The 20,170-nt window shown below is 42.0% G+C and overlaps 1 protein-coding gene, 2 long non-coding RNA genes and 1 other non-coding gene across 10 annotated transcripts in view; all 4 read left to right on the top strand.

Annotated features, from left to right (window-relative positions):
* Positions 1–20,170, top strand: part of PACS1 (phosphofurin acidic cluster sorting protein 1) — a 172,156-nt gene that overhangs the window by 64,889 nt on the left and 87,097 nt on the right. The gene's annotated exons all lie outside the window — the stretch shown is intronic.
* LOC144334133 (uncharacterized) lies at positions 204–19,676 on the top strand. Its single transcript, XR_013403585.1, has 2 exons — positions 204–487; positions 18,951–19,676. It is a non-coding gene; the product is annotated as an uncharacterized LOC144334133 (long non-coding RNA).
* On the top strand, positions 5,205–7,760 carry LOC144334130 (uncharacterized). The gene is made up of 2 exons (XR_013403582.1): positions 5,205–5,265; positions 6,562–7,760. It is a non-coding gene; the product is annotated as an uncharacterized LOC144334130 (long non-coding RNA).
* Positions 14,207–14,311, top strand: LOC114672560 (small nucleolar RNA U13). Its single transcript, XR_003722964.1, has one exon. It is a non-coding gene; the product is annotated as a small nucleolar RNA U13 (small nucleolar RNA).

Raw genomic sequence — 20,170 nt, 5'->3', positions numbered from 1 at the left:
TTCACGTCATTCTCCTGCCTCAGCCTCTTGAGTAGCTGGGACCACAGGTGCCTGCCACCACACCCAGCTGATTTTTTGTATTTTTAGTAGAGACGAGGTTTCACCGTGTTAACCAGGATGATCTCGATCTCCTGGCCTCGTGATCCGCCCGCCTGGGCCTCCCAAAGTGCTGGGATTACAGGCATGAGTCACCGCGCCTGGTGTTTGTTTTTCTTTTTTCTTTTAAGATGGAGTCTCGCTCTTGTCTCCCAGGTTGGAGTGCAATGGCACAGTCTCGGCTCACTGCAACCTCTGTCTCCCAGGTTCAAGTGATTCTTATGCCTCAGACTCCCGAGTAGCTGGGATTACAGGCACCCACCACCATGCTCAACTAAGTTTTCTATTTTTAGTAGAGACAGGGTTTCATCATGTTGGCCAGGCTGGTCTTGAACTCCTGACCTCGGGTGATCCACCTGCCTTGGCCTCCCAAAGTGCTAGTATTGCAAGCGTGAGCCATGGCACCCAACCTAAAATGCAAATTCTGATTCAGTAGGTGTGGGGTAGGCCAAGATTTTGCACTCCCTCCCCTGTTTGTTTGTTTGTTTGTTTTTTGAGACAGTATCACACTCTGTCACTCACGCTAGAGTGCAGTGGCCTGATCTTGGCTCACTGCAGCCTCAAACTCATGGACTGAAGTGATCCTCCTGCCTCAGCCTTCTGAGTAGACGAGACTGTAGACTTCTGCCACTATGCCCAGGTAATTAAAAAAAAATTTTTTTTTTTTTTTTTTTTTGAGACAGAGTCTTGCTCTGTCGCCCAGGCCGGAGTGCAGTGGCGCGATCTCGGTTCACTGCAAGCTCCACCTCCCGGGTTTACACCATTCTCCTGCTTCAGCCTCCGAGTAGCTGGGACTACAGGCGCGCACCAGCACGCCCGGCTAATTTTTTGTATTTTTAGTAGAGACGGGGTTTCACTGTGTTAGCCAGGATGGTCTCGATCTCCTGACCTCGTGATCTGCCCGCCTCGACCTCCCAAAGTGCTGGGATTACAGGCGTGAGCCACTGCCCCCAGCCAAAAAATATTTTTTTTTAGAGATGGGAGTCTTGCCATATTACCTGGGCTGGTCTTGAAATCCTGTCCCCGAGCAACCACCCAAAGTGGGATTACAGGGTGAGCTATGGTGCCCAGCCAGATTTTGCATTTTTAATAAGTCCCCAGGCCATGCTGATGCTGCTGGTCCGTGGACTACCCTATATCTTGCAGGACCAAGACTAGGGTGAGTCAAGTGAGATGCCCCATGAAGTGTGGGAGGAGGCACTTACTATCTTGGCACTTGCACACACTGGAGAGCAAGCACTTCTTTTAAGTTTTGTACCCTGGGTCCCTTGCTTGCCTCCCCCTAATCCCAGACCTGATATCATGTTTCTTATTATTGTTAGGCTCACTGCTGATGAACCTACTAAATAGGACTCTTGAGAGGTGAACTCTTGCTGTCTGCATTTTTTTTTTTTTTTTTGAGACGGAGTCTCGCTGTGTTGCCCAAGCTGGAGTGCAGTGGTACAATCTTGGATCACTGCAACCTCTGCCTCCTGGGTTCACACCGTTCTCCTGCCTCAGCCTCCCAAGTAGCTGGGACTACAGGCATGCGCCACCACGCCCAGCTAATTTTTGTATTTTTAGTAGAGATGGGGTTTCACCGTATTAGCCAGGATAGTCTCGATCTCTTGACCTTGTGATCTGCCTGCCTCGGCCTCCCGAAGTGCTGGGATTACAGGCGTGAGCCACTGCGCCTGTCCACTGTCTGCATTTTTAAACAAGTTCCCCCGGTGAGCCTTAGGCACACCAAAGTTTGAGAACCACTGAAAAAGAGAAGTTCTGACTTTTAGGATTAATTTACAGCCTGTTATGAAACCAGTGCTTGCAACCTCATGCTGCTGTTTACCTTTAGTTTTCATGATGTGCTTGAGATAGTGGTGGCTAAGCCTGAAATATATATATTTTTAATTGTAATGTTTGTGGGTACATAGTTGGTGTATATATGGGTTGCATAAGATGTTTTGATACAGGGATGCGAGGCATAATAATCACATTAGGGTAAGTGGGGTGTCCAACTCAAGCATTTATCCTTTGTGTTACACACAATCCAGTTATACTTTTTAGTTACTTTAAAATGTGTAATTAAATTATTTTGTACTATAGTCACCCGGTTGTGCTAGCAAATACTAGGTCTTATTCATGCTTTGTAACTGTTTTTTTTTTTTTAATCCATTAGCCCTCCCCATTTCCCTCCCACTGACCCCCGACCCCCACCCCCCACCACTACCCTTCCCAGCCTGTGGTAACCATCCTTCTACTCTTTGTCTCCATGAGTTTAATTGTATTAATTTTTAGCTCTCACAAGTAAGTGAGAACATGTGAAGTTTGTCTTTCTGTGCCTGGCTTATTTTACTTAACATTATGACCTAGTGCCATCCATGTTTCATCCATCCATCCAAAGGATCACATTCTTTTTTGTGGCCGAATAGTACTCCATTGTGTATATGCACTGCATTTATTTATCCATTCATCTGTTGATAGACACTTGATTTCAAATCTTGCTTGTTGTGAAGAGTGCTGCAGTAAACATGGGAATGCAGAGACCTCTTTTCTATACTGATTTCCTTTATTTGGGGTATATATCTAGCAATGGGATTGCTGGATTGTATAAGGTAGCTCTATTTTTAGTTTTCGAGGAACCTCCAAACTGTTTTCCGTAGTGGTTGTAAAGTTGCAAATATTGACAGTAGTTACTCAAGTGGTGCCAGACTACAGGAGAAGGCCTGCTTGTATTTGACAAAACCAACCTTTACCCACGTACTGAATCTGATAATGTGGTTTTTGCTCAAAATCCAACTCTTACGTGGTAAAAACCTTAATCGAAAATGCACCATAGCTTAGTGCTTTTCAAACTCTAATGCAGGTAAGAATATTCTGGGTATCTTGTTAAAAATGCAGATTCTGATTCAGCTGGCCTGGGGTGGGGCCTGTAATTCTGCGTTTCTGACAAGCTTTTAGAGGGTACTGAAGCTTTAGCTCTACAGCTGTGCTTGCAAACCAAGGAGATTTTCGACTGAGCTTTAGTTCGGAACTTTCTCCTAACGTATGAGAGTTTTGGTTAGGAATGTTTGGAGAAGTTATTCATTAATTTTACTTCAGCAGACAGGGAAAGATGTTTTTGTATTTTTAGTAGAGACGGGATTTCACCATGTTGGCCGCCAGGCTGGTCTCAAAACTCCTGACCTCAAGCGATCTGCCCGCCTCAGCCTCCCAAAGTGCTGGGGTTACAGGCGTGAGTCACCGCTCCTGGCCAGAGATGCAGTTTTGATATGTTGTCCAGGCTGCTCTCCTGGGCTCAACTGATCCTCCTGCCCCGGCTCCCAGAGTGCTAGGATTATAGGTGTGAAGTCACTGCCCAGCAGGGCTGCATGTATTTTTTCTAAAACCCAGGTAAAATGTATTCATCGCTTAAGAGTCAGCATTTATTTATTTATTTATTTATTTATTTATTTATTTATTTTTTTGGGTGAGACCAGGTCTCGCACTGTTGCCCAGGCTGGAGTGCAGTGCCACGATTTCGGCTCACTGCAGCCTTCACCTGATCCTCACACCTGATCCTCCTGAGTAGCTGGGACCACAGGCACTTGCCACCCAGTGGTCCCAGCTTGCCACGCCCAGCTAATTTGTTGTATTTTTTAGTAGAGACAGGGTTTTGCCATGGTGCCCAGGCTGGTCTTCAACTCCTGAGCTCAGGCAATCCTCCCACCTTGGCCTCCCAAGGTGCTGGGACTACAGGCATGAGGCACTGCGCCTGACTTATCAGCATTTTATTTAAAAAAAAAAAAAAAAAAAACGGCCGGGTGCGGTGGCTCAAGCCTGTAATCCCAGCACTCTGGGAGGCCGAGGCGGGCGGATCACCAGGTCAGGAGATCGAGACCATCCTGGCTAACACGGTGAAACCCCGTCTCTACTAAAAAAAAAATACAAAAAATTAGCCGGGCGAGGTGGCGGGCGCCTGTAGTCCCAGCTACTCCCAGCTACTCGGGAGGCTGAGGCAGGAGAATGGTGTGAACCCGGGAGGCGGAGCTTGCAGTGAGCTGAGATCCGGCCACTGCACTCCAGCCCGGGCGACAGAGCGAGACTCCGTCTCAAAAAAAAAAAAAAAAAAAAAAAAGAGGAAGGAGATAATTGTGTGAAACCTGATAGTAAGAACTTTCAATTTAAGCTGAATGGAAGTGGGGCTCCTGAAAAAGAGAAGAAGGTTGGTGACCAGCCTGGTCAACATAGTGAGACCTGGTCTCTACTAAGAGAAAAAAAATGGAGGGAAGAAGGTTCAAGCTGCTGCCATTTAACACTGCTTCTCCCAGGAGAGCAGCCCTGCCAGGCTTGAGTTTCTCTGAATGATGTCTTAGGTTTCAACACTGTCCGCTTACTTGTTAGCCACCTTCATGGAAAAAACCCGCAATCCATGAATATTTGTCATCTCGCATGCCATTACTGGGCAAACAAAATGAATCACAAGCTGGGACTTGAATAGAAATTCCATTATTTACAGACAGGTCAGATTAATCTACCTAGGAAGGACAGTGAAAGAGGCTATTTTTCCTGATGGTGCTTTTTAAACTGCAGTCAGGTGGTGCTGTTAATGAAAATGCGAAAGAAAGAGTGATTTCCCTCCTAAGCAGTATTAGATTATAGTGTTGTCAGGAGTCTTGCAATTGAATTACCTTCTTGTAATCAATTCCACCTTATCAGTTAACTCTACTTGTAATTGACTGCTGGCTTCAAGAGACTTAGTCTGGATTATTTAAAGCTTCTTGCTGTAAAGGAGACATCACCTGTAGCATCTTCCCTTCCCCAGGTGGAGCATCCCCTGTTGGAGCACTTTGGAGGCTGCAGTGTTGTGAGCTCTGCCCTGGCTGGGAGGGGTTCTGGAACAGGTCTGAAGCCCGTAGAGCAAAGGCTCATTTGTCTGCTTGATGCCAGTGTGCTGCGGGTTCTTCAGAGGCTGGGACTGGTTGCTTCTGAGTCCTCGTTAGTATTGTTACTGCACTTCCCATTCGTATCTGCCTGTCATGTTCTACCACTAACCCCCAGGAAGAAATGAATAGGAAATTTAGTTTGCCATGATTTTTGCCCTGATTTAATGTATGATAGTTTGGGAAGCCATTTGCTGTTCAAGACCTTCCTTTTTTTTTTTTTTTTTTTTTTTAAGGCAGAGTCTCACTCTATTGTCCAGGCTGGAGTGCAGTGGCACAATCTCGGCTCACTGCAACCTCTGCCTCCTGGGTTCAGGCGATCCTCATGTCTCAGCCTCCCAAGTAGCTGGGTTTACAGGCACACACCACCATGCCTAGCTAATTTTTGTTTTTTTAGTAGAAAGGGGTTTTGCTATGTTGGCCAGGCTGGTCTCCAACTCCTAACCTCAAGTGATCTGCCCCCCTTGGCCTCCCAAAGTGCTGAGATTACAGATGTGAGCCATTGCGCCTGGCCCCAAGACTTTTGTGAAACAAAGCATTTTTAAAAGTTTCATAAGTAATATTGGAATTAATTTAGAGTGGACTGTGTGAAATAAATGCTTTGTCACAAACTTAACGGGGTCAACATGGTAACAATATTGAAAAATGCTTTTAATTTTGTGAGGTGCGTATTCATAGAACTAAGAGTCAGAAGTTCTTGAACCTTGATTCCTATTTGCCTCTTACTGATAATGGACTATATTTAGCCTTTTCTTGGGTTGGGTCCTTATCAAAGAATGAGAAGACTAATAGTAACAATAATATGTGTTTGCTGTATGGCGAGAGCTAGCCAGGTGATTTGCAGTTTTAGTAGGGTAAGGTATAGCAGTATGAACCATTTCTATAACAAAAAGGAAATGTATCATGTTGACAGAGTGAACAAAGATTTTTAGAGAAGAGGAAAACAAATCTTGAATTTGTTATTTGTACAAATATACATAGAAAGCTATCAGGGCTGTCAGGAGTTTTCGTTCATGTGAGAATGAAGGTAAAACTTGCTCTAGGTGCTGGCTGGGCATGTTGGCTCACGCCTGTAATCCCAGCAATTTGGGAGGCCGTGGTGGGCAGATCACGAGGTCAGGAGATCGAGATCATCCTGGCTAACACAGTGAAACCCCTTCTACTAAAAATACAAAAAAATTAGTCGGGCGTGGTGGCAGGCGCCTGTAGTCCCAGCTACTCGGGAGACTGAGGCAGGAGAATGGTGTGAACCCAGGAAGCAGAGCTTTTGTGAGCCGAGATCGTGCCACTGCACTCCAGCCTAGGCGACAAAGCAAGACTCTGTCTTTAAAAAAAAAAAAAAAACCTTGCTCCAGGTGCTTAGATAAGACTCGAGGGAAACACAGACATTTATTTGGTTTATTGTTAGATCAATGTAGAGTTGTACAGCAATCTTTTACATTTTCCACTCTCAAGACCTAGAAATGCATGGTATAATAGCTTAGAAAGACAACTGGTGTGAAGTATGTTCCTTATTCTTTTTTTTCTTTGAGATGGATCTCACTCTGTTGCCCAGGCTGGAGTGCAGTGGCACAATCTCGGCTCACTGCAACCTTCACCTCCCGGGTTCCAGCAATTCTCTTGCCTTGGCCTCCCAAGTAGCTGGGATTACAGGCATGCACCATGACGCCTGGCTAATTTTTTGTATTTTTAGTAGAGATGGGGTTTCACCATGTTGGCCAGGCTGGTCTCGAACTCCTGACCTCAGGTGATCCACCACTTTGGTCTCCCAAAGTGCTGGGATCACAGACATGAGCCATCACTCCAGGCCTGTTCATTATTCTTGATGATCTCACATTTGACTTACAATGCACTTTTATGTCATGTGATGAGGCAATACGTTTGAAGATGAAAGAGGGCATTTAAGTAGCTGAGGACAGAATTGGAACTTTAGTAGTTACAGTGAGGAAGTCAAAATTTCTCCCCACAAAACAACAATAATACCAGACAGAATTGTCAAAAGCAACTGTTTCAGGGCTGTAGAAGTAGAATAAATGCAAGAAATAAATGGAGAAGCATTTATCCAAGAGAAACTGCCGAACTTCAAGTAAGAAAAATGGGAGTCTGTGACGTCCTTGCCTACAGTGACAGGGGGTTACTCCCATCTCCTCCTGCCATTGGTGTGGTAGTTCTGTCAGGGTAGAGCAGGCCATGAAAACTAGCAGCTTGGCTACCAGAGGGAACTCGCTTGATTTGGAGCAGGTGAAAAGCCCCCATCCAGTGGTATTGGCAGTGAAAGTAATGAGCCTCAGTAGCAAGAGAAAAGGAAGGCCAACAGTTCTGGTAGTGAGAGAGATATCCCAACTGGGTCAAGCAACAGACTGGCAAAGTAGCCCAAAACTTAATTGAGACCCTGGAAATGAGACAGTTTTAGAGGGGTCTGAAGGGCTGTCCACACATTTCTGGCTGACTTAGAAGCCTCTGCACACATGCAGGTAAGACTAGAGAGATCCCATGGTATCTGTTTGTCCCTGGTTGGCTGGGAATCTGCATGAATGTACAAAGGAAATGCAAGAGGGCTGATCCGAAAGGAAAAGTGGGGTAGACCTGAAAACTGCTTGAACTTTTTGCTCCCTAACCCTGCACAGACCCATGGGCAGAGATTGGAAGCCTACCTAGCAGGCTCAAGAGATGTGAACACAACCTATAACCAATCATTGCCTGATCACTAAGCCGTGTGTTAGCAAGTGAGGCTTAAAAATAAAAACAAGAATTTGAAAAGAAAAACTGGCAAAAAAAGAAGAAAAGAAACTGAGTAGACATCAAATAGCCACACATCACAGGGGAGACAGATTTTGTAGATTTAGTCGAGGCAAATTACTAAAGAAATAAAAAACACACATGAAAAATTACAGTTGAGAGTTGCTACAATATATTCTCTAAAACATCTAGTTTTTAAAAATTTTGTCTGTAATTTATTATGGTTATGTCTGTAAGGAAAGGCTACAGAAAACAAAAAAATGCTAATGGGACAAAAAAAACAGGAAAGGGTGGTTCATATTCAGGGAAGATAATCAGTCAATAGAAACTGCCAATCTGAAGAACCTGAGAAAAAAAAGTGAACAGAGCTTCGGGAGATCTATGGGACATCAGGCATACCAACACACAAGTCATAGAATCCCACAAAGAAAGGAGAAGAAAGGGCAGGGAAAAAAAATGAATGAAGTAACAGCCAGAAACTTCCTACGTTTGATGAAAATCATGAATCTATGAAAACTTCAAATTGCATAAATATTGAGGGATCCACACCTAGGCGTATCCTGGTCAAATTATTGACAGGCAAAGACAAAAAGAGGCCAGATGCAGTGGCTCACGCCTGTAATCCCAGCAGTTTGGGAGGCCAAGGCGGGCAGATCACTTGAGGTCGGGAGTTTGAGACCAGCCATGGCAAAAACCTCGTCTCTACTAAAAAATACAAAAATTAGCTAGGTGTGATGGCTCATGCCTGCAGTCCCAGATACACGGGAGGCTGAGGCAGGAGAATTGCTTGAATCTGGGAAGTGGAGCTTGCAGTGAGCCGACATCATGCCACTGCATTCCAGCCTGGGTGACCAAGTAAGACACTGTCTAAAAACAAACAGAAAAAGACAAAAAGAGTAAGAATGTCTTGAAAGCAGCAAGAAAAAGGTAACTCCTCAAGTTTTTTATTGCAACAGTATGAATGTTTGCTGACTTCTCAGCAGAAACAGTGTAGGGTAGAAGGCAATGGAATGACATATTCAAAGTACTGAAAGAAAAAAAACAAATAAATCTTTATATCTAGCAAAAGTATTCTTCAAAAATGAAGGCAAAATGAAGACATTCCTAGATAAGCAAAGACTAAGAATTGCTTGCTTCCAGATCTACCTGAAAGAAGTTTTTTGACTGAGAGGAAAATTCTACCAATGGACAGTAATTCAGATCCACAAGAAGAAAGGAAGAACACCAAAACTGCCAAATATTTGGGTAAATGTAAGATAATGTATAAAAATAGCTGAGGTTCAAAGTAATAAAGAACATTCTCCTGGTTAAGAGGAAAATGATAATGGAAACTTGGGTCAACTTAAAGGAATAAAGAATGCTAAAAATAGTAAGTATGTAGGTAAACATAACAAATTTTCTAATGTTGTAACTTTTCTAAATGGTAATTGACAGTAAAAAGCAAAAATAATAACTATTATGGATTTAAAACATGTAGAATAGAGAGTAAAGCGGTGATTCCTGGAGCCTGGGAAGGGTAGGTGGGAGTGTGAGGGAAGTGGGGTTAGTTAATGGGTACAAAAAGAAAGAATGAATAAAAGCTAGTATTTGCTAGCACAACAGTGTGACTATAGTCAGAAGTAATTGTAATATAAAAATAACTGTTGTCTGTGACACAAATGATAAATGCTTGAGGTGATGGATACTCCATTTACCCTGATGTGATTATTATGCATTACATGCCTGTATCAAAGTATCTCAAATAACCCATGAATATATACACTTTCTGTGTACCCACAAAAATTAAAAATAAAAATTCAAAATTTAGAAATGAAATATATGGCCATAAAAAAAAAGACATAAGGAAAAAAAATACCTGAGACTCTCTTGTAGTTTGTTGAGTGTAATTGGCATAATCCTTTTGAAAGCGAGTTGGGCAGTAGCCATTAAAAATTTACTTTTTAAAAATTAATTATTATTTTTTGAGACAGAGTCTTACTCTGTTGCCCAGGCTAGAGTGCAGTGGTGTAATCACAGCTCACTGCAGCCTTGACCTCCTGGGCTGGGCTCAAGTCATCCTCCCAGCTCAGCCTCCCAAGTAGCTGGGACTACAGGCACACATCAGCTTGCCTGGCTAATTTTTGTATTTTTTTGTAGTGATGGGTATCTCATGTTGCCCAGGCTGGACTCATACTCCAGGCCTCAAATGATCCTCTTACCTTGGCTTCCCAGAGTGCTGGCATTACAGGTGTGAGCACCAAGCCTGGCCTGCCATTAAAAATTTAAATGGTTAGTCCTTTTAACTTAGCACTTTCAGTTTTAAGAACATATATCATAGAAACACTACAATAACTTTGTAATAACTAAAAACTATAAAAAAGTCAAATGCCCATCAGAAGGACTGATTAAGTAGTATATTTATTTTGACTAAATATTATAACCATTAAAAGGAATGAAGTCAGGCTGGGTGTGGTGACTCATGCCTGTAATCTCAGCACTTTGCGGGGCCAGGGAGGGCAGATCACTTGAGGTCAGGAGTTCAAGACCAGCCTGGCCAACATGGTGAAACCTCGTCTCTACTAAAAATACAAAAATTAGGTGGGCATGTTGGCACGCACCTGTAATCCCAGCTACGCATGATGCTGAGGCACGAGAATTGCCTGAACCGGGGAGGCGGAGGTTGCAGTGAGCCAAGATCACACCACTGCACTTCAGCCTGGGTCACAGAGTGAGGCTCCATCTCAAAACGAAACAAAACAAAACAGAATGAAGTCGTATATGTTTTAATATGGAAAGGTGTCCACTTAACAGTTGCTAAATGTGATGCATTTGGTCGAAAAGAGATGGAGCAGCACAGAAGTATATGCTCAAAGGTATGTGTGAGCATGTGTACATGCACACACACTTTTTTTTGTTTGTTTGTTTGAAATAGGGTCTTACTCTGTCACCCATTCTGGAGTGTAATGGCTTGATCTTGGCTCATTGCAACCTCCGCCTCCTGGGTTCAAGCACGTCTCCTGCCTCAGCCTCCCGAGTAGTTGGGATTACAGGCGTGCACCACCACACATGACTAATTTTTGTATTTTTAGTAGAGACGGGTTTTCACCCATGTTGGTCAGGCTGGTCTCAAACTCCTGACCTCAGGTGATGCACCTGCCTTGGCCTCCCAAAGTGCCAGGATTACAGGTGTGAGTCACCGTCCCCAGCCAACATGCACTTTTTTTCTTCAGACTTTTAACAGTGATCTTGTGATTTATAGGATTGTTCCACTTTATTATGTATTTCCAAAATAGGAGTTTTTTTCTACTGTGTATTTCTACTTTTTCTACTTTTTGAAGTACTACTTCAAAAACAAATATTTTATAAACATGCATTTTAAAAAGCAGCTCATAGCATAACATTAACTTTGTATTTGAAATTGTGAGATTAAGTACCCGGCCTATAAACAGCACTTAACTTTCCTTTCTACATCCATTCCATATCTTGTATTCCCGTGTGTGTGTGTGTGTGTGTGTGTGTGTGTGTGTGTGTGTGTGTGTGTATGTGTTTTACATGTCTGTTCAGTACATTATAAGATCTTTGGGGGCAAAACTGATTTTTTTTTTTTGTTTTGAGATGGAGTTTTGCTCTCGTTACCCAGGCTGGAGTGCAGTGGAGCCATCTCGGCTCACTGCAACCTCTGCCTCCCGAGTTCAAGCAAGTCTCCTGCCTCAGCCTCCTGAGTAGCTAGGATTACAGGCATGCACCACCACACCTGGCTAATTTTGTATATTTAGTAGAGATGGGGTTTCTCCATGCTGGTCAGGCTGATCTCAAACTCCCAACCTCAAGTGATCCATCCACCTCGGTCTCCCAAAGTGGGATTATAGGCTTGAGCCACTGTGCCCGGCTAAAACTGATCTTACTCATGTTTGTTCAATTCCTCCCTCCACATCCCATCTCTCTATTCCTATCATACAGTGCTTTGCACACAGCAGACCATCTGTGAATATTTATACTTTATTAAAGACATATAAAATAGTAATTACTCTCTACAGCAATTGGAATCCAATACAGTAATCTATAATACAGTTATTTGATCCACTGACATACGTTCGTTCTTTTTCTCCCAAAAATAACCATTGAGATTAACAAAACCAAAACAAAACTGAAAGAGTTCTAGCTTTTCCCATCTTCTCCATTTACTAAATATAGAAAAGACTGGGTTTTGCTGACTTTTAGGCAGGAAATGGATTCTTTTTCTAGGAACATAATTCCTGTATCTAACTGAGCTATTCTTTTATGTCGTTTCCTTTTCACTAAAACAGAAAAAACATTTTAAGCCTTTCTACCTTTGCTATATGACTTTATCACATGCAACATTTGGAATATTTGATCTCATAAATTTCTAAAGACAGGGCTTTACCACTGAAGTGTTATTGTTCATTACTTGAAAACTTATTACTTTTAAATGTTTTGTGTATAGCACTGTGCTTTTAAAAGTAAGGTATTATTTTTAAAAATCCACAAAGTAAATTACTTTCTGTTGGATTAGAGGAAATTTCCATTAAGGGAGATTGAGTGAAGTGGTTGCATAAACCCTCCTACAGATAACAATTGAAAGATCTGGGTAAAATATAAGAAACAGCTAAAAGCATCCAAAAACTGTCCCTAGAACCTGGAGGAGAGTTGACTCCTGAAACACTATAATAGAAGGAGCAAGAATTGCAAGTTTATGACTTTTTGGCCAGAAGTTATGCATCATTACCCATGGTGGTTTCAGTAGAATGAAATGACAGTGAAAAGCTGCAGCCTTACAGATGAGAGGTGCCAAAGAAGAGAAGTCAGGGATGGAAGAGAAGCTGGAAAGTCCAGGGGGAATCCTGGAAACAAGAGAGGACTACAGAAAGGGTGAGGTCCCATATCTAAGTGAAAACTGCCCAAATTCCTGGTTGACTGTTAAACTCTAAATGTATAGGTGAAATCCCAGGGAGCCCAGCAAAACAAAAACAAAAATAAAAACCAGCCAACCAGTGAAACAAAGCAAGCAGACAGAGGCTAGAGAGGAATCTCCCCTTAAAAGACAGACCTATACTATATGAGATCTGTGAGGTTCATGCTTTTTAAAACAGTATATCCCTAAACTGTGAACAGCAAAGCTGTGGAAAGCTGAAGCCTTACTGGCTTGGGGTTGAGAGGAAGGACCCTAATATTGCCCAAGCAGCTGAAAACTTAGGAGGAAATCACAAGAACACAAAAATCGGAGAGTATGATCCCCTAAATCTGAGTATGATCAATCTAAATCCTTGGCTGTCTGCCAGATTACACAGAAGCATGGGAGACCCCAGGGAGCTAGGCTAGACACTGTAAGAGCTGAGCAGAGGTAGCAGCTGCTCCATACCATAGGAGAAACAGTTTGCAGTTTTAATCTAGGCAAGTTAACTGCCTACTAGAATATAAAAAAAGAAAGTCCTCAGAATAACACAGTAGAATCCAGAGTTGCTATAACATCTTATCTACAATGCCAAGTTTTCGGTCTACAATTACTAGACATGTAAATAAAGTGGAAAGTCTAACTCATACTGAGGAAGAAAAGCAATCAATAGAGACTGACTCTGAGTGTGTAAGTGGGTACAGTGTTGGATTTTGCAGGCAGACTGCAAAGCTGCTGTCCTGTGATCAAAGAATTATAGGAAAATTTGATCAAAGAATTAAAGGAAAATTAAGTGAGGAAGGAAATTAAAGGAAAAATAACTGAACAGATTGTAACAAAGAAATGGAAAGTAAACAAATGGAAGTTGTAGAGCTCAAATAAGTAATAGCTGAAATAAAAACTCACTGGAGGCCGGGTGCAGTGGCTTACACCTATAATCCCACAACTTTGGGAGGTCAAAGCAGGAGGATCACTTGAGCTCAGGAGTTTGAGACCAGCCCTGGCAACATAGTGAGACCCCACCTCTACAAAGCGATTTGAAAATGAGCCTGGCATGATGGTAGGTGCCTGTAGTCCCAGCTTCTTGGGAGGCTGAGGTGGGAGTATCACTTGAGCCCAAGAGATTGAGGCTGCAGTGAGCTGTGATCATGCCACTGCACTCCAGCCTGGCTGGCAACATATCTCAAAAATAAAAAGTTCACTAGATGTGCTCAACAGCGGTTTTGAAATGACAGAGAAAATAATCTGTGCAGTTGAAGATAGATCAATAGAAATTATCCCACCCAATGAAGAGAGGAGCAAAGATTGAAGAAAAGTTAGTAGAACCTCAGAGACTTGTAGGACGATATCAGGTAGCCTAATATAAGTGTACTTGGAGTCCTAGAAAGGGAAGAGAAAAATAGGCAAAAAACAATATTTGAAGAAATAATATCCCCAAACTTCTCAAATATGGTAGAAAACACTAATTTATAGATTCAATAAGTTCAATGAAGTCTAAGCACAGAGAAAAAGCACTCATAGGCACATCATAGTCAAATTGCTGAAACCAAAGATAAAAAGAAAATCTTAAAAGCAGATGGAGATCCTTTTGCAGCTCACGAGTATGACGATTGGGTGTTCATGCACGTGTGTGAGGTGTGCCACCCTCTGAACCTTGTTACAACATCAGCGCATTATGTCTCTGAACTTGTGTGGGGAGGGGAAGCAGAGAAAAGTGACACATTACATAAAAGGGATCGGTGTTACAAATATGACTGACTTTTCATCAGAAACGAAGGAAGCCAAAAAACACTGGAATAGTATAGTCAAATACTGAAAGAAAAACCCTGTCAACCAAGAATCCAGTATCCAGAGAAACAATTTTCAAAAATGAGGGCTAAAGACATTTTCAGAAAAACAAAAATCGAGAGAATTCATCACCAGCAGACTACACTAAAAGAAGTTTTCAGAAGGAAGGGAAATGATACCAGGTGGTAACTCATCTACAGGAAGAAATGAAGATCACTGGAAATAAAAGACTATGAATTTTTTTCTTTCTCTAATTTCTTTAAGATACATATGAATTTTTTTTTTTTTTTTTTTTTTTTTTTTTTTGAGATGCGGCTCTCACTGTGTTGCCCAGGCTTGAGTGCATTGGCTATTCACAAGGACAATTAATGGTGCACTATAGCCTTGAACTCCTGGTCTCAAGCTATTGTCCTGCTTCAGCCTCCTGAGTAGCTGAGACTATAGGTGTGTGCCACTGTGCCTGCTGGTGACATAAGAAACAAGATTTTAAAGATTTTGTAACACTGTAGTGCTGGGTTTATAATGTCCATATAGGTTGGTCACGGTGGCTCACATCTGTAATCTCAGCTCTTTAGAAGGCCAAGGTGGGTGGATTGCTTGAGCCCAGAAGTTTGAGGCCAGCTTGGGCAACATGGTGAGACCTTTTCTCTACCTAAAAAATAAAAAACCTTTTAAACATATAATGTATATATAGGTGTAATTATGACAACAATAGCACTAAGATGGGGCAGGGCAAATGGAAATTTACTGTTGTAAGATTTGTATATTTTACCTGCTTAGAAGAGACACACTTTAAACACAGAGACACAGGTTAAAAGTAAAAGGATGGAAAAAGATTATACCATGAAAAGAATATGCGTAAGAAAGCTGAAGTGGTGATGTTAACATTTAATGAAATAAACTTTAAGACGAGGAATATTGTTAGAGATGAAGAGTACTTTATAATGATAAAAGGGTCAGTATCTTACAGAGCTATAAAAATCTTAAATGTATATGTCCCTGATAACAGAGCTTCAAAATACTGAACCAGGTGCAGTGGCTCGCTTCCGTAATCCCAGTGCTTTGGGAGTCCAAGGCAGGAGTATTGCTTGAGGCTGGGAATTTAAGACCAGCCTGGGCAACATAGTGAGATCTCGTCTCTGCAAAAAAGTTTTAAAAATTAGCTCGTTGTAGTGGTGCACACCTGTAGCCCCAGCTGCTCTAGAGGCTGAGGCAAGAGAGTTGCTTGAGCTTGGGAATTCAAAGCTGCAGTGAGCTATGATAGCACCACTGCCCTCCAGCCTGGGAACAGAGCGAGACCCTGTCTCTGAAAAATAAAAATAAAAAGGCTACTAGGACTGGTCAGTGAGTTTAGCAAGATACAGTAGGATCTCACTACTGTAAGAGCATACAAGTTCAGTATATCAAGAAAACCATTTAAATTTTGATCAGAATACCAAGAAAAACAGGTAACTGGGGAAAAAAAATTGTAAGTATAGTGTTCCACTTGCTATATCATCCAAATACATAAGTACTAGGGATAAATTTAACAAAATGTATATAAAACTTACATACTGAAGACTACAAAATATTAGTATAAATAGGCTTGTGGATTGGAAATCTCAGTATCATAAATCAATTTTCTACAAATTCATCTGTAGATGCAGTACATTCTCAATCAAAACTCCTGCTGTATTTTTTTTTGTAGAAATTGAAAAGCTGGTTCTAAAATGTGTATGGAATGCAGAGTACTTAGAACTGGCAAAGCCAGCAAAAATTGAGGACTGACTTTTACAGCACCGCAAGGCTGTGATACTGGCAAAAGAATAGACATGTACATAAATGAGAAGATGGAATCCAGAAATAGGTCCACACGTAAATAGACAATTGATTTGCAGCAAAGGTCCTGAGGCAATTCAATGAGGAAAGGAACATCTTTTCAACACATGGTACAACAGCAACTAAATATCTGTGTGGAAGAAAACGAACATTAACCCACACCTTATATGCTGCCCAGAAAGCTCAAAACGGACCAAAGTCCTAAAAGAGTTAAAACTATAAAGCTTCTGGAAAAATTATAGGGGAAAAGGTTCATGTGACTTCTGGGTGTGAAAAGATTTTCTAAGTAGGATACAAAAAGCACACACCATAAAATAAATGAATGCTAAATTGAACTTTATCAAAATTAAAATGTTTGCTCTTCAGGAAGGAGTGAAGAAAATGTGCAATATGGGATAAAATGTTTACAATAGATAAATCTGACAAAGGACTGTAAAGAACTCTTACAATTCAATAATAATAACCCCAGTTTTTAAATGCACAAAAGATTTCAAAGTATGCTTCACAAAGTAAGACAAAACAATGGCCAGGAGCTACATAAAATACTCACATTATTAATCATCAGAGAAAAGCAATTTCCAGCCATAATGAACTACCACTCTTTACCCTCTACAGATGGCTAAAATTTAAGAGACTGATAGTGCCAGGTGTTGGCAAGTGTGTGGCACAAGCAGAACTTTCATATCTTCTGTTGAGAATGTAAAGTAGGGCTAGTTTAGAAAACAGTACTTTGTTTTAAAGTTAAACAGCAGTTACCCAAGGATACAGTAATTCCATGCCTAGATTTTTATCTGAGAGGAATGAAAAGGCAGAGGCTTCTTAATGAGTGTTCATAGCAACGTTATGCATGATGGCCAAAGGCTGGAAACAATCCGGGGACTCATCAGGCGAATGGATGAACAAACTGTGCCGTCCCAGTCCAGTGAGAGCTCTGAGCAGGAAAAAGGAGCTCTAGACAGCATGAATCTGGCTCAAAAACATGCTTTGTGAAAGAAACCAGACCCAGAGGTGTACATGCTGTATATTCACACAAAAATCTCAAAGGTGCAAACCAGTGGATAGTGACAAGAAAACAGAGGAGTGGTTGCCTGGGGCTTGGGCGTAAAGGAACTTTCATGGGCGATGAAAATGCTTTTGCATCTTTATTGTGGGGGTGTTTACACTGGTATGCTGTATGTAAATTTTATTGTCTGTAAATTATATCCTCCACAAAGTTGTTTCTTCTTTTTTTAAATTTTATGTGTGTGTGTGTGTGTGTGTGTGTGTGTATTTTTTTGTTTGTTTGTTTGTTTAAGACAGAGTCTCACTCTGTCCCCCAGGGTGGAGTGCATTGGTGTGTGATCTCGGCTCACTGCAACCTCTGCCCCCTGGGTTCAAGTGATTCTCCTGCCTCCCGCAGCTGGGATTACAGGCACGCACCACCATGCCCAGCTAATTTTTGTGTTTTTAGTAGAGATGGGGTTTCACTATGTTGGCCAGGCTGGTCTCGAACTCCTGGCCTTAAGTGATCCTCCCATCTTGGTCTCTCAAAGTGCTGGGATTACAGGCGTGAGCCACTGCGCCTGGCCTAAAGTTGATTTTTAAAAACATCTTTCCATGGTTTAATAAAGGCAGCTGTTCACTCACTAGGTGATGATTATACTTTAGGTTGCTTATTCTCTTTCCCAGAACTTCTTTCTTTTTCAGGTATCAGATTCCTCTTTGTGGTGATGTTCTTCTAGGAAGAATGTTCTGACCCCAAGTTCTGGTCATTTTGCTTTGTTTGATAATTTTGTCTCCCCTCAATTACGTGGGATGGTACATGTTACCAAGTTGTGACCAATGACAAGTGAACAGACGTCTTCAGAGTCAGGAGGGACTTTTAGAAAAGATGGAGAAATGGGATAGATTATATTTTCTCCCTCCCCAACCTCACTAAAATGACAGTAAAGGAATTTTCTTGAAGAGATCGGAAGAGGAGATTGCAGTGGGCCAGAATTTTTCCCTACAAAATTTTGAAAACTGAAATGTAGGTACATATATGATGAGTAATTTAGTTTTCAACTTTATCTGCTCCACTAAGTATTTGCAGTGGAGGAAGCTAACAGGAAGCAATCCTGTTTTCAGCCACATGTGGGCCACGTTCTTAGATAGGTTTTAGGTACCTGTGAATATAGGATGTACACTGGGGCTGAAAATGGAAAATGAGTTGAGAGTGTGAATGTGGAAGAGTTAGCACCCCAGATCCCCATCCCCAAAGAATATATGTGTCAAAGCCTAACCTGGAGAAATCCTGTTATAAATGAGGGTGGGAGGCAGGTTTCTTACCCAAAATAGTAGATCAAGTTGAAGTCTGCATATTCAGCCACATCTTTCCACCTACCTTCCTGTCTTGGTTCCTACTGTCCTGGCTGTCGGGCTTGTTATCACAGACACCATCTCTGCCCACCAAGACACTGAAAGACTTACCTCAGAGCAACTGACCCATCCTTGGCTCCCAGAACACTTGTTTATAAGCCCCTCAGCCAGGACATTATCACATTTTTCTCTGGGGAAATTGACTAGCCTATGGGAAAAAAACCAAACAAACATGGTATTTAGAATTTCCTTATCCCATCACATACTGTGAGGTCCACAGTAAGCAAGAGGTGCTCATCCATGTAGAATTTCTAGTTAGCTCTTTAGTATCTTTTTTGTTTTTTGAGACAGGGTCTGGCTCTGTTGCCCAGGCTGGAGTGCAGTGGCATGATCACAATCTTGGCTCTCTGCAGCCTCCTTCCCCTGGACTCAAGTGATCTTCTTACCTCAGCCTCCCGAGTAACTGGGATTACAGATACGCGCCACTACACCTGGCTAGTTTTTTTGTATTTTTTGTAGAGACAAGGTTTTGCCATGTTGCCCAGACTAGTCTTGAACTCCTGAGCTCAAGTGATCCACTGGCTTTGGCCTCCCAAAGTGCTGGGACTACAGGTGTGAGCCACTGTGCGCGGCCTGCACTTTGAAAAACAAATTCCTCAAAGAGATATGATGTTACATCAAGGAAACAAGAGCAGGATGCCATGTAAAGGAACTATTCAAGAATGTTCTTGAAAATTGAAAAATCTCACCAAGTCAAGATTGCAGTAAAGCAGTTGGAAGATAGGCCGGGCGTGGTGGCTTACAACTGTAATCCCAACACTTTGGGAGGCCAGTGCAGAAGGATCACTTGAGGCCAGGACTTTAAGACCAGCCTGTGAAATATGGCAATACCCTATATCTACAAAAATAGAAAAAATTAGCTAGATGTGGTGGGACACACCCCTAGTCCTAAGTACTTGGGTGGCTGAGGTGGGAGCATTACGTGAGCTCAGGAGTTCTAAGCTGCAGTGAGCTATGACCACACCACCACACTCCAACCTGGATGGCAGAGAGGGTAAAGTAAAGCAGTTGGTCAAAGATACAGACAATAAGTGGAAGAAGAAAGAAAATTAAAGGATACCTAGGAGGTCCAACATATGACTGTTGGAGTCTAGAAAGGTGAAGGACAAGGCATTATTTAAAAAGCAACATGAGGTTTTCCCCAAAAATGTCTCAGATGGATAAGAGCTCACCCAGTGTCCAGAATGAAAAAAGTGATGAAAAAGACCCTCAACACATTGTTATGAAATTTTATGACACTGGTGACAGATTTTAAAGGCATCAGAGAGAAAAGTCACATAAAACTGATCTAAAACGAGTGACATTAGACCATTTAGCAATAGCACTGGGATCTAAAAGATAATAGATTAATGCCATCTAAAGCCTGATGGAAAAATTTTCAGTCTGTAATTCTATACCTAGTCAAACTGTCAAATCAAGAGTGAAAAATGTTTTCAGAAATGCAGGGTCTCGGCCGGGCATAGTGGCTCACACCTATAATCCCAGCACTTTGGGAGGCCAAGGCAGGTGGATCACCTGAGGTCAGGAGTTCGAGACCAGCCTG

The sequence above is a fragment of the Macaca mulatta genome, chromosome 14, assembly GCF_049350105.2.
Source record: "Macaca mulatta isolate MMU2019108-1 chromosome 14, T2T-MMU8v2.0, whole genome shotgun sequence".
Classification (NCBI taxonomy): Eukaryota; Metazoa; Chordata; class Mammalia; order Primates; family Cercopithecidae; genus Macaca; species Macaca mulatta.
This window is presented reverse-complemented; position numbering and strand designations above follow the sequence as displayed.